General features: G+C 38.0%; 1 protein-coding gene across 1 annotated transcript in view; it reads right to left on the bottom strand.

Moving 5' to 3' along the window:
- Nucleotides 1-12019, bottom strand: part of LOC311083222 (beta-1,4 N-acetylgalactosaminyltransferase 1-like) — a 45417-nt gene extending 33398 nt beyond the window's left edge. Inside the window, exon 1 of the mRNA XM_084114601.1 lies at nt 11913-12019. The gene's annotated coding sequence lies outside the window, so the exon portion shown is untranslated. The remainder of the gene's footprint in view (nt 1-11912) is intronic.

Here is a 12019-nt window from a genome sequence, read left to right on the forward strand (position 1 = left end):
TAAATGTTCTTGGAACATGACCTAAAGATAAAGATGAGTTAATAATATTGAGGAGAGGCTCTTCCACTATAGGTAACACTTCTTTCAGTAGTTTAGTTGGTATAGGATCTAATAAACATGTTGTTGTTTTAGATGAAATGATAAGTTTATTTAACTCTTTTTGTTCTATAGTTGTAAAGCACTGTAATTGTTCTTGCGTCGTGATAATTGAGGCTGAATTATAAGGCGCAATTGAGGATTGAACGTTTACAATTGTGGTTCTGATGTTTTCTATTTTCTCAGTGAAGAACTTCATGAAATCATTACTACTAAACTGTAACGGAATATTTTGTTCAGGTGACATCTGTTTATTTGTTAGTCTAGCCACGGTGCTAAATAAAAACCTAGGATTGTTTTGGTTGTTTTCTATTAGTTTGTGGAGGTGCTCAGCCCTGGCCGCTTTAAGGGCCTTTTTATAACGTGACATACTGTCTTTCCATGCGATTCTAAAGACATCTAAATTAGTTTGTTTCCATTTACGCTCTAAATTACGGGTTTCTCTCTTTAGAACTCATGTTGTACCATGGTGCTTTACTTTTCTCTCTGACCTTTTTTAATCTAATGGGTGCAACAATATCCAATGTTCCAGAGAGAATGGTGCTCATAGTGCTAGTTAATTCCTCTAGTTCATCTGTTTGTTTTGTAAGGTGGATGGAAGGATTGTTCTGCCTGATCGATAACGCAGCGCAGCATGATATATTACAGGAGTACGTAGTATGCAAGTTACCATGTAATGGTCAGTGACATCATCACTTTGTGGAATGATATCTATATCGGTTGGATCGGTTCCATGTGATATAATTAAATCGAGTGTATGATTAAAACGATGAGTTGGTCCGGTAACGTTTTGCTTGACCCCAAAGGAGTTTAATAAATCTGTAAACGCAGCCCCTAACGCATCATTCGGATTATCTACGTGTATGTTAAAATCTCCAACAATTAATGCTTTATCGACATTGACTAATAGGTCTGAGAGAAAATGTGCAAACTCTTTTAGGAAATCAGCGTAAGGCCCAGGCGGTCTATATACGGTAGCCAAGGCTAGAGATAATAGGGAAGTTTTTCTAACATCTAAGAGCGTAACATTTAGTACAAGTACTTCAAACGAAATAAACGTATAACCCGTTTTCTGACTAACATTGAGAATATCTCTATAGATTGTTGCAACACCGCCGCCACGACCAATCAGACGGGGCTTATGCTTATAGGAGTATCCTGCTGGGGTAGACTCATTTAGACCGAAATAATAATTTGGTTTAAGCCATGTTTCAGTTAGGCAAAGTACATCGAAGCTATTATCTGTGACTATTTCATTTACAATAACTGCCTTAGGTGTGAGTGATCTAATGTTTAGAAGACCTACTGTAGCTTTAGAAATTGTTTTTGTTTATTAATAGCAACATTTTCTGTTTTAATAACAATTAGATTTTTCCTAGATCCTGCAGTAAATTTATTATTTGATCTCACTAAACGAGGAATAGACACAGTTTCTATGCAATGTTCTACACTAGAATTTATATCAGTTAAATTGGTGCAGCAAAGACTATGATTTGGACTTTTGGTTACTAGTCAAAAGGTATTTAAAAGGTATTCTCCTGCTTGTCATTGAATCAACGTAGATTTTATTGTTGATTCCGCAAGTTCAATATAGATTATAGTCCAAAAGTCGAATGAATGAGTACTTATGTCCTTTCGATTTCTTACAGGTTGGGCCGTTGTTGGCCAGAACACGCTAGCATTCTGCTAATGAATGCTGATTGGTCAGTGACGGACTTGCGACTGATTATGACCAGAGATCCCTTTGATGGCACCTGAAGCTAAAGCAGAATCAGAAACATTATCTTAAGCAGGACTTTCTGTCGAAGTTAATTTTTGTGTACTGTATTTATATTTTCCTGCGGGCACTTTTATTTTCATATCGTTATATATGTATTGTAAAAAGTACATGGGTATAAATGGAATTTGAGTGTTTTTTCAATTCTTGTGTTCAATGTTCAATGTGTTATATACATGGTACGGTATGACAACCTTAAATAATCCAGTCAATATCCTGCTCAATAACATTTTATTGATCATAGCATAAATTAGAAATAAAGATTGAAAATGCCTCGTAGGTGTGCAGCAATACATTGTTCCAACAGTGGGAATGGATTGTCCTTCTTTTCATTCCCCAAGGACAAAAAAAGGTAATGTTCTTTCTTGCTCCTGTATAAATGGTCATAGGCTACCGGAGGGCTGCACCTGGGAGGGAATGTTGGCAAAAACTGGACAGCACGGGTAAAATCGCACATGACGAAGTGACTCAGAAATTGCCGTAAAGCAGTACCTCTGGCAGTATGAAAATTTTTGAACAGATTTTTAGAACAGATAAGTGAACTTAAAAATGCAATTTTCAGGTGAGTGTATTATCTTAGCCCCCCCTTTTGAATGCAACTTTCAAATTACTTGACAAAAAATTACATCCTGAGAAAAGTGGATTCTGGGGGTGAAACCCCATAGACGTGTTACTGCAGCCAGTCCAGAAACCGGAAGTAACCAGAGAGTGCCAATTCTCTTCCTATTAGACATTCTCTGGTCCTATTCAGGGGGGTAATTGAGTGCTCGATTTCCGTACCACCCCCGGGAGCCGCCATTGGCTAACAAGCCTTCACCTGCTGTTAGCATCCCATTGACTCCCATTCATTTTGGCGTCACTTTAACAGCGAATAACTTTACATCTGAGGCGTTTAAAGACTCCATTTGTCCATCGTTTATTTCTAAAGAAACACGACAATGTATAAAAGGCTCCATTACCTTGTATCTTACGTTATGGCCCCGTAGAAGCAGTTTTTGTAAAAGTAGGCTAACGATTGCGTCATAACCACGCGACTCTCTGGAAATTACCGTAGAGACAGGAAGAGAAGCTCGCAGTCAATCGGGGGGACGTGGAGGCATAAAGTCCGATAAAGTCAAGGGAGAAGCCCATAGAGAGTCATGACGTTGCTCCTGCTCCTAGCTCATGGACAGCTCCTACTCACACTCTCCGTCTCTGCGAGATTCGGAAGGGAATGGTTCAGATTTCACTTGGCACAGCTACTAGAAAACTTACAACTGTCAGGCAGGCTGCTCACGTCACATCCACGTCGTCAAGCTCAGTTTGAGTCTGCGCAGTACGCTCAGCCATCAGGAAGTGAGGGCTTCACTTTTTTTAGTATATATAATTATTATACATTATATATTATATTATATATTATATATAATCATTATTATTAAAGACGTTTAAATTAAAAATTTCAACAGTAGTAATTATTAGGTCCATAGACAACTAAAGACAAACAAATATTCAGCAAACAATAAATAAGTTGCAATATGGAATTTATTGTGCAGGGATTTCACTGTGAGGTTGAGTTACCAAGTGATGAGCATAAATCCTCTTTCGTGTGCGTGTGTGAGAGAGAGAGAGAGACAGAGAGAGAGAGAGAGAGAGAGAGAGAATGCACACAGTACTTGGGCTTGGGCACAGTACGTGAATACTCGAAACTTCCTTGATTTCAGTACTTTAAATAATATTTTATTTTATTTTTAGACATTTCATTCTAAATCCAAATTCTCTTTGGAATTTCATACCCAGTCTTGTTTTGTCCAGAGTAGTTAGTCTCGATTTTCTCTTGATTTGCAATTATAAAATTGAGAAAATCCCTCTAAACTTGTCTTGCTTTCACAAACAAATGTTGCTTGCGTGGTGCCTTTTATATAAGCATAATTTTTCACCCCATAGATATTTAATTTGGAACAATTACAATATATTATTTAAAAAAATATTTTTTGAAAGATGTTTTTTAGCAGGTATAATACGAGTAGATCAATTACTAATTCAAGAAGGTATGCTGCTAACTTACTCTGAAATATATTTCCATAAAATTCCAGTGATGCAGGGAGTTTTCTATTTTCATGGATGCGATTCCCACAGGGGTCTTGGCATTATTCAGAGCTAATAACCAAAACAGTATTGCGCCCCTTTCTTCCTTTAATTTATTTGATACTGAAATTGAAAGAAAAAAATTGCCCCCGGAGTTGTAAATGTTAATAAAATTATTCATTCATTTTTCAAAAAAACATTGTCACCAGGCCAAACTGTATTGTTTACTGGAATAGACTGGTCGAAGGTTTGTTATGGAAGGCCATCTGGACTTTACCAATCAAGTATTTATTGGTAAATAAAATAAAGGAAATAAGTTCAAAATCTTACACAGGTAGGCTACTACCCGGTAAATACTTTTCTTGTTAAATTTAAAACGGATATTGATCTGAACTGTTCTTTTTGCAATACATTGGCTGAAACCTTCTTTCATTTATTTTGGCATTGCGCTCATAGAAAATTTTGGAAAGATTTGTCTAGATTTATAATTGACAACATTGACCCCACTGTAGTATCCTTGAGTAACCACTAGGTGTCATTTGTGTATCTAAATTGTTGTGTTCTATCTGGGAAAAGTTAGTTGAAGAAGTATGCCATGCAGGAGGCATGGAGTGTTTATGTCTGTTGCTGTAACTGTTGTAAACATAAAGTAAAGTATTAACTTCAACTCAATTCATGTGGTAGTATGATTTATATGTAAGATACTACATTTTTGGCGACAAGGATGAAGCAGAAAGCCTGTGATGACAACAGATTGAAATTATGAAAAGGAGCAAAGTGCTGATAACTGGTTGTGGGGGAAACAGAAAATTCTAAAGGATAAAGAGAAGAAGATTAACCATGACTACAAGAACTATTGGCTCACTAGCAGCATTTGACGCAAAAGCTCAAACATGGGAAGAGTATTCTGAAATACTGGAGCAATTTTTCGTGGCTAATGGAATCGAAGTTGAGGGTAAGCAAAGAGCTATTCTCATAAGTGTTGTGGGACCACAAACTTACAGTGTGATGTGAAATCTTCTTAGCCCTACAAAACCAAGTGAAAGGACTTATCAGCAACTGGTAACGATGTTAAAAAACCATTTCAATCCCCAGCCAAGTGAGATTGTACAGAGATTTAAATTTGATTCGCGAACGAAGAAGCCGACAGAGACTGTGACAGAGTATGTAGCTGAGTTGCGTCGCTTAGCACAAGATTGTAATTACGGAGCAACTTTAGACCAAATGCTGAGGGATCGGCTTGTTTGTGGCATATAAATGATGATCGGATTCAGAGACGGTTGCTTTCAGAAGCAAATCTGACATTTGAGACTGCTTTTAAAATTGCAGTAGCCACTGAAGCCGCAAGCAAAAATGTGCTCGATTTACAAAATAAATCCGGTGTACAGGCATGTAACAGCATCATGTTTAAAGCGAGGAAACCGGATCACTGGAAAAAAGGAGAATCTGGTGAACAAAAAGAAATCAGAGAATGTCACAGATGCAGTGGGAAAAACCACAAAGCCAACGAATGTAGATTTAAGAAAGACAAATGTTATGTGTGCAGAAAAATAGGCCATATCGCCAGGGCCTGTTGCAACAATCTGGAAACTTATCTGGATGATATATTGGTGACTGGCGTAAACCAAGAAAGTCACTTGAAGACACTGGATGAAGTGCTGTCGAGACTGAAAGAAGCTGGTTTGCGACTGAAACGAATAAAATGCGTGTTCCTGTCAGATGAGGTGGACTATTTAGGTCTACATCCTCTGGGAATTAAAGTGAAAGCCATTGAAGAAGCACCAGAACCAAGGAATGTTACAGAGCTTAAAGCATACCTGAGACTGCTGAACTATTATAATAAGTTCCTTCCAAACCTGGCAACGCTGCTAGCCCCCCTACATCTGCTGCTGAGAAAAGATGTTCAGTGCATGTGGAAAAAGCCACAACAAGAAGCTTTTAAGGAATCTAAAGCTCTACTAAAATCGGCAGTTGCTAGCGCATTACTCATCAGATTCAGAACTGGTTTTGGCTTGTGACGCCTCACCCTACGGGGTTGGTGCAGTGCTCTCGCAGCGTATAAAAGGAGAGAGTGTGGAGAAACCCCTTGGGTTCATGTCTAGGACATTAACGCCTGCGGAGAAACGTTATTCACAACTGGACAAAGAAGGCTTGGCTGTGATTTTTGGTATCCATAGATTTCACAAGTATTTGTTTGGTTGTGAATTCACAATTTGCACTGATCATAAGCCCTTGATCCATTTGTTTAATGAAACAAAAGCAGTTCCTCAAATGGAATCACCCAGAGTGCAAAGGTGGGCTGTGATGTTACAAGCATATCAGTACAACATTGTGTACAAACCAGGAAAGTACCACCAAAATGCTGATGCGCTGAGTAGACTTCCAGTACCAGGTGAGGGAGAACCTGATGACACTGATGATCAAATGCTGATGATGGACTTAATGGACGATTCGCCTGTAAGTGCAGCACAAATTCGAAAGTGGACATAACACGACATAACACTCTCCACGGTACATGAGTACATAAAGGGTTGGCCTGAGAAAGTAGAGCCACATGTGTTACAGTACCATCACAGAAGAGATGCTCTGAGTGTCAAAGAATCGTCATACCATCGCAAGGTCGAGCGGCTGTATTGAAACAGTTACATCAGACTCATTCCGGCATGTCCAGAATGAAGGGATTGGCCCAATCATACATGTGGTGGCCTGGTATGGATCAGGATGTAGAGAGAGTGGTTCAGAAATGTGAGGTGTGTCAAAGTTTCAGAAAGGCACCTGCTCAAGCTCCTTTGCACCCGTGGGATTGGCCAGGTTCACCCTGGGAAAGACTTCATGTAGATTACGCAGGGCCCTTCTTAGGAAGAATGTTCCTAATTCTGGTAGATTCTCATTCCAAGTGGATGGAAGTTTATCCTGTCACACAGGCCACTTCCCAAATTACAATTAAGAAACTGAGAATGTGTTTCAGTACACATGGATTACCTAAAATGTTAGTGTCAGTCAACGGAACATGTTTTACCAGTAACGAGTTTGAAACTTTCATGGAGAGAAATGGCATTCAACATGTAACCTCAGCTCCTTATCATCCTTCTTCAAATGGCCTAGCTGAACGTGCTGTTCAAACTTTCAAGGAGGGGATGAAAAAGATGAAAGGTGACACCGTGGAGACAAGAGTAGCAAGATTCTTGTTTAATTATAGAATCACTCCTCATGCAACAACTGGGTTATCACTGCTCAAATGCTAATGTCACGGAAGTTGAGATCCACATTTGACTTACTCATTCCTGATGTGAAGTCAAAAGTTCTGAAAAAACAGCAGAAACAAAAGAAGGCCATGACAAAAGTTGCAAACTCAGAAGTTTTGAAGTTGGAGATTCAGTGTACGTGAGGAACTATGCTGGTGGACCCAAATGGATTCCTGCAGTAGTGGAATGCTGTACAGGACCTCTTTCATACAAGACTGCTCTGGGGCATGGACAAACTGTGAAAAGACATGTGGACCAAATAAGAAATCGCAGTACAGACGAGATGCTTGAGACTGTACTACCCACAGAGAATGAACAGGAAGGTGACACTTTGGCATTGCCTAGTCCCCATGTTGTCAATGCACCTACAGACAAGGAGATGTCTGCCCTCGAGAAAGGACAATCGCTAGAACTGACTGTTATAGAAAAAGAGACTAAACAACCTACAAATCTGAGAAGGTCTGCAAGTGAGAGACGTTCTCCAGCTCACTTGAAAGACTATGTTGCATAAGTCAAGTCAGTAAAAGACAATCAATACAATATAACTGATAGTTGTTGACGAGTTAAAAAAAAAATGCTAATCAATAAGATATTAAGAATGTGATTGTTATAGTGTTATATTCTGTAAGTAATGTTATTGGTATTTAGTCGGTGATATTGGTTATGTAATAGTATTAATAATAATAATTAAAAAAAAGGCAAACCAATTGATAGCTTAAGGAGGAGGGGATGTAGTATCCTGGAGTAACCACTAGGTGTCATTTGTGTATCTAAGTTGTTGTGTTCTATCTTGGAAAAGCTAGTTGAAGAAGTATGCCATGCGGGAGGCATGGAGTCAAAGAGTATAGAAGTACGAAGAGGCGAAACTCAATAGAACGTTCCATTGCAATAAACGCACCCATGCGCAGAGCTGCAGCTCCGCCATCTTGGACTGAACGCAACACAGCTGTCATAGAATTGAACGATACCGGTTCCAATTCAAAAGCGGTTAAGGGAACTAAATAGTAGTTTCTAGTTTTTAACATCTCTATAGCAGACATCCCAAGTCTCCCGGAAGTTCCGGGAGTCTCCCGCATATTGATAGCGGCTCCCTGATGCCCGCAAATTAGCTAAAATCTCCCGGAATCTAGAGCGAGCGAGCAAGAGCACGCAGCTCCAAACCGTGTAGAGCACACGGCAGAAAGGGTGAGGGAGCGAGAGACCTTGCGTGTGTGTGCTAGTGTGCCTGAAAATGTTTTAGACATAAAGAAAAATATTATGGATTCTCGATTTGTGATGCGGCTGCGAGCTATAACGCACATATATGTGCTCTTTTTATGTGTTTATTAGAGGTTGAATTCAAATCAAATACTGCCAAACCACCCATACTACCTCAGAATAGGATGTCTACTTCATAAATTGTATGAAAATTATGGAAATACATGGTTCAGATCAGATCACTCAAAACATATATGAAAATATAGGCGCCCTTATATGGTCAGTAAGGAAGCTTGGCTGTCCATTTAGTGAAAAAGTTTGGTACTACGCCCAAATAAAATCTTACTGAAAGCAAATTTTTTGAGATATCAACCTAAAATGTGGAACACAACTTGTTCAGATTTTTTGCTTTCATTTTCTTGCAGTTATAGAGTAAAATATATATTTTGTAATATATATATATTTTATATAAAATATAAATAATTATATTTTTAAATTTGTACATTTTAATAAACTCAAACTTATATAACTTTTTTCTGTTTTACTTTCATAATTTATTTCACTTCAACAATAATCTGGCAAATGTCTTCTTTAAAACAAGACCAACCATTCCAAAGCATTCTTGAATTACAACCATTTAAGTTTGGATAGTGATTTACCTGATCACCTGTTATCGTTGACGTTAGCTCACTTTAACGTTAATAAAAACCTTTTCTACTTTACCTCTCTGGATCTTTGGGGAATCTATGAAATGCTAGTTAATTGGTTGTACACTGGTAGTTGTTGCAGTTGATGGCAGAACACTGTTTTCTTTGTTTCCAATTATTTCCAGACACAATGTTAATGCTGATACGGTAGTTCTGCTAACGGTAAAGCCGTTGGTTCAGTCCAAAATGGCGACAGCAGCGCCATCTAACGATTGTTGTAAAAACTGCAACGGAGTTTCGCCTCTTGGTACTGCTATACTCTTTGATGGAGTGTTTATGTGTGTTGCTGTAACTGTTGCAAACAGAAAGTAAAGTATTAACTTCAACTCAATTCATGTGGTAGTATGATTTATATGTAAGATACTACACCCACTTTTTCTTTGTGTTTAGAAAACGTTATATTTGGTTTTAATAATATTCCCTCAAATAAAAGGAAAGAGTAGCCTACTATATTATAAATTTAATTTTTGCTAAATTCCATATACATAAATGTAAGTTCAATAAAACCCTACCTTTGTTTTTGGTTCTTGAAAAAGAAATCCAATTATATATCAAGACCAATTATATATATTTGTAATATACAAATTAATTTAAAAAATTGCATCGAAATATACATTCCGATTTGTATATATTGCAATTCTGACTGTACATTGACTATGTTTGTTTGAAGTGCAATAAAAAAAAAAAAAAAAAAAAAACACCCACACAGACAAACAACACAGACGAAACGACAAGACAGTGCAGTGTAAGTGTATGAAATGACGGGGGAATGAATATGGAGTGGAGAAATGGATGACCATGTGCTATCATCATCATCATTGCATGTGCACCCGCTCCTATGATAGCGCAATAACTTTTACATTGAATGTCAAGTCTGTGTTTTAGCAAAAAAAAAGGGGTATGTGTTCAAAAACACATACTGAGTACAGGCTAAATCGTTTACAACTCTGGTTCACCCCAAACTAAGATAAAACTTGACAGTAATCTCACAAAATCATGTATTCCATAAGTAGGGGAGAGTGCGGTGAGTTGTGCCAGTTTTTACTCAAAGTGACTTTAAAGTGAGGCCATGGCAGTAATACCTTCAACTTAAGGATGTACATATATTTCAGGATGTGGTGCATCCCTGAGAACAATAACTTTGGATCTGAAATAAACTGTTTCAGAAATATAGCTCTTGGGAAAAAAGTGGTCTCATGGCACAACTTGCCCCTGGTGCGGGGGAAGTTGTGCCTTTGGGGGAATACATTGGGGGTAAATTGTGCCAGTGATTTCTGAAGTAAAACAGAACATTTTAATGTTATGAACCGTAATGCTATATGAAAGCAAGATAAATTCAATACAAAATGACTAATTTAAGGTTTATTTAGATATTGTCACCCTGGAATACCATAGCATGCGTTTTTCCTACTATTGTCAATTGCATAGGGATTTTGTATTGAACATAACTCTGGATCACAGTGTCATAGAGACAAGGGGGCGGGCTCATTTTACTCAGACGACCAATCAGTCTCTCAGGATCATTGTGAAGCTATCAAGCTATGCCCTAGCAACCATTTAGAGCACCATAGCAACACAATATATGATATTTGTGAATCATTTCAGGCAAAAAGGCTTTGGCAATAGATGCCTGTTGACAGCGCTGTCTGTCAATTATGTAACATATAAGAATAAAGTGACTAGGCTAATTTCTAAACATCCTATTGTGACATAGGCCACTTAAAAACGGAATAAAACTTCTCTTTAATAACATAGTGCAAACTCAAAACTGAAATCAGTGTTAGCTAAATTAAACAAATAACAGGCAGGCCTAAGTCAAACAATGATGAGGCATGCCCATCTCCTCACTTGTCAAGATTATCCCCTGTGAGTATGTAGGTCTAGGTGGTCTGGATCTGGCACAACTTAACCCAGGCCCTTTGGCACAAATCACCCCAGACCCACAAGTTTGAAAAACTAGCATGATCCAGCAGTTAAGAGCTAACATCATGCTAACTGTATAGACTCATTGTGTAGCCTACTAAAGCACTAAAACATGTGAAATGTTTTCAAACTTGTCTATAATTGTTCAGACACTACAATCAAAAAAACTTAATCATATAAATTTTACTTTGAAAGGGAAAAAACAGTTTTTTGCACTAAAATATGCTTAACTCTCATGCCATGTGTCTCTCTTCTTTGGAGGACGAGTAAAAGTGATTGTTTTTCAAAATTATGTGGTCACATGACCAATTTTTTCAATGGTTTTCCAGAAACAAGGGTGGAACTACCCCCCCCCCCCCCCCCCCCCCCCCCCCCCCCCCCCCCTCCCCTATGTAATCATGCCAGTGTAATTTAGACAAGTCCAATGGATTCATAGACCCAGAAAACATGGGGTTAGACACCAAGATTACTTGGCTACGTCAAATAATGAAGGAGTTATGATATGTTAAGGCTTCCTGACGATCTTGGACGACATCTTGAAAATTACACCTTTCTAGTAGTCAAACTTTGGTACATTTTTAGTATGTTATCAAGGACACCTGATACTACAAAAAAACAAAAAACAAAACAGCTGAGAAACCTTTTGTTAGAATTTTTTTAGGGTTATGTGTTTTGTTTTGTTTTTCATACATGCAGCCACCTATATAAATTGCACGATAAACACAATGCGTGCTATAGAGACGAATGGCAAACCACAACTAACTAAACTAGTCAACTAATTTGACTTAATGAGATACTTTTTACTTAGGCTAAATATTTACAAATAATGCAATTAGTAATTATTGAAAATAATAGGCATATAGATCATGCTGCACTGGCAAATAATTCAGAAAAGAAACTCACCTTAAATCTTAAAAGTATTACCTCCGAGTCCGGACGATGTAATAAAGGCTACCCAACGGGTTTGTACAGGAGAAATGACAGCGATTCTCTGAACTCACCTAACAAGT

Source organism: Abramis brama, assembly GCF_963993115.1.
Source record: "Abramis brama genome assembly, chromosome: 1".
Lineage (NCBI taxonomy): Eukaryota > Metazoa > Chordata > Actinopteri > Cypriniformes > Leuciscidae > Abramis > Abramis brama.